Source organism: Phyllobates terribilis, unplaced genomic scaffold, assembly GCF_046119375.1.
Source record: "Phyllobates terribilis strain yellow unplaced genomic scaffold, ASM4611937v1 Scaffold_7__3_contigs__length_470593459, whole genome shotgun sequence".
Classification (NCBI taxonomy): Eukaryota; Metazoa; Chordata; class Amphibia; order Anura; family Dendrobatidae; genus Phyllobates; species Phyllobates terribilis.
Window position 1 is genome coordinate 48,258,232 of NW_027362767.1, and position 3,298 is coordinate 48,261,529.

A 3,298-nucleotide genomic window follows, 5' to 3' on the forward strand; every position below is an offset into this window, starting at 1 on the left:
GCCCAGGGAGTCAAACTGAGCGGCGATGTAACAGCGGTAGATGTAGGACGACTACGCCACCCGTTGAATGCAGCTATGGAGCTGCCGCTGCAGGACAGTCCGCTGAGGCCGGTGGATGGATGGTGCAGCGTAGATGGTATAACCCCCAACGGGAGGGGTATGGCCTCAGGGCAGCAGATGTGGATGATGGGGGTAGCAGGAACCACTCAGAGACGGTGCGGTGTAATTCAGGGTCTTTACTGGTAACAACGATAGACCCTCCCGGAGTACTTGCTAGTGAACGGGGCCTGGTCAGTCCTTGAGCAGATGGGATCTCCCCTGGCCAGGCGGAGTTGTAGGCCTCCCAAACTGACTGTACTCTTCTGGCTACCTTGCTAGAAGCGGATATAAGTAGCCCACGTCCCTGAGTGTACCGTGTGGTGCTCACCCGTATGGCCAGTGACTCGGGGCCTTCTAATGGCTTCCGCTCCACGATGGCGGTGCTGGTCCCACGCGTGTGACCGTGCCTTCGGGTTTCTGGGCCTGAGGACCTGAAATCCCCTGCCGGTCGGCTTCTGCTGCTGGGTAAGAGTTAGTCCCCACAGCCTCGGACGCCGGGTCCGGTAAGAAAGCTTCTCAGTCAGGGCGAGCTCTGCAGCTGCCAGCCCCTGACTCGTAGTAGTATTGCTTCTGCTGTTTCTTGTCTCTACTCTCCTTGACTCCTAACCCTGCTTCAGCCCCGGGTTTATATAGGGGAAGTTCTTCCCCTCCCAGGACTGGGCAGGAGGTGTGGCATGCACAGGATCCCTGACCAAAGGACCTCCCACCTGCTCTCAGACATAACATTACATTACTGTGGAAACCAGACCCCTGGGGTGCCACAACTGCATTTCCTGTACACTATATACAGCGCTCCTGTGTATAATGTCACTGGTGATCACTCTATTACCTGAGCACTTACACTGTATCCTTAGATTAACAAAACATTGGGATTTACTCAAGGATGATAAGACCATAGGGGACAAATTAGCACGAAACCCAAGACTCGTGTTCAGAAAGGCCCAGAATTTGGGTAATTTAATTGCCCTATCAGTGAGAAATCCACCAAAAATTTACAATTCCTCTAACATATTTACAAAAAGCCTGAAAGGTTTTTTTCCATGCAAAAAATGTAAAGCCTGTAAACAGGCATTAACGTCAAAACAATGCACAATTACAACACTACAAAAGGAATACCCCATCAAGGACTTTTTTTACATGCTCTACATCGGGCGTCATCTATTGTCTAAAATGCCCATGTGAAAAGTTATACATAGGGCGCACTATACGCCCTATGTTCAAACGTATTAATGAACATTTAAGGAACATCAAGAATCAATTTCCCGGACACCCCCTCTCTGCACATTATGCAGAAAAACATGGGGGAAAAATCACAGGCACCCAGATAACAGGAATACAAATTGTACCGAAAAGTTGGAGAAAGGGCAATTTTATAAAAAAGAAGTCTAGAAGAGAAAGTTTCTGGATCTTTGAAATGGATACCCTGAAACCAAAGGGACTTAATACCGAGATTGAACTTTTTGCCTTTAATGACCTATGAAGGGTAACTATGCGCTCTATCTAATCAATATGAACTAATTAAACAATCAAACTCCAAAGTCAGCAACTATAAAAAGGATCATTGGCAGAAAGGGACCATCCCTGATGAAGAAAACCGCAGCTTTCGAAACGCATAGGAATTGGGCCTTCTGCCACACCGTACAAGCCTAATCACGTGTCTCACACGTGACCGTGACGTCACGCCAGGTCCTGTAAGGCCCTGCACCACTACTACAGGTATTGCGGAGTCAGAGTCACCGGCCGGGACTCTACTCCGCCAACTTTAGCGCCCCCCTGCACTCTCCAGCCTAAGTACATCTCCCACACAGACGGAGGATATACAAGGAGGTAAGAGAGCCCTCCTTACCACACTGATCATCGGACTTCAGAAGGAAGGTAAGCTCTACACCTCCGCATGTACCAACAGTAACAAGCTATCAGAGAGTATCTGTTACAGCTCCACGCACCTTCAGGTCACGCTGCGCAGAGTTGTACCCGGAGGGAGCTCACCGCTATTAACCCTCTGCTACACTACCTAATTTTGTGTCCTTTTCCCTCCAGTAGGTTAATGGATTAGTCTCTACCCATTGACCAGTACAGACCTACTCACACCTGCAGATGCTCAGATCTCTTCTATCACTCCTTGGTTAACTGTTATGACTACACCTTGGGACCTATAGGTACTACTCCCGGACTCAGGTACTTTCTATTTATCTCTTCTTAATTGACCTGTCCTGACCATCTATAATACCATTAACCCTTTTATTCATTTAGGACCTACTAACAGTCTCTATATAACATTAGCTGGTCTGTCCAGTCCTCATATTCACATCCAGCCTACTCTCTCGACATCATTACAGGTACACCACATTTTTACATACACCTATCTATCACCACAAGCGATCATACATTATAATAACCCATCCCATCTTATTCCCACCAGCCTCCTACCGCTATACATGAGACCTACCCGCCACCTATGAGCCCATTCCAGACCATATCACAATCAGGTAACCCTTACCATTCCAGACCCCTATTACCACTTACACCACACTATTCACCCACCCCTCCCTCTATTCCCAACAGAACTACTACCTTTTTGCAAAAAACATCCATACAGCGGATCCCACTGTCATACCAGGGACATCTCCGCCACCTGTGAATCTACTCCAGATCATTCTACCAACAGGTAACTATTATCAGCCCTAGTTCACACTAATAGTATCCAACATAGATACTCATCCACCTCCTTCTCTACTTTAAACAGAAGAACCTCTACCCGGTGTACCCGAAAAATCCAAACAGCGGATCCCACCAGGATTCTATTTTTACCTCAGCCCTTCCATTGTCAAATTTTAACTGTGCTTAAAGACCCCATTTGGTTTTACTCCTTCACCCTTATTTTTTTAAACTATACGAAATAAAATTATTTTTATTGTGACTTTAAATCTGTCCATTTACTCTCTCTGGGGTTTTTATACTAATTTAATGACAGCTGTATTACTTTATATATTTTACATCTTTATTCATCTATTTATGTATTTATTTATCTATTAATCCATTTACTTATACCGACATACCATTATATCTACCTAATTAGCATTGAGCTAGCACATTATCTAACCATATTTTGGTCTAAAGGGAAGCGCAAATTGACTTAATTTTATACACTGTACCCTGTATACTATATACAGAGCTCTTGTGTATAATGTCACTGGTG

The 3,298-nt window shown here is 45.6% G+C and overlaps 1 long non-coding RNA gene across 1 annotated transcript; it reads left to right on the forward strand.

Moving 5' to 3' along the window:
• The first annotated feature begins 1,777 nt into the window (after positions 1-1,777).
• Positions 1,778-2,976, forward strand: LOC141152855 (uncharacterized). The gene is made up of 6 exons (XR_012247170.1): positions 1,778-1,974; positions 2,140-2,277; positions 2,353-2,438; positions 2,522-2,588; positions 2,665-2,767; positions 2,846-2,976. It is a non-coding gene; the product is annotated as an uncharacterized lncRNA (long non-coding RNA).
• The last annotated feature ends 322 nt before the right edge of the window (positions 2,977-3,298 follow it).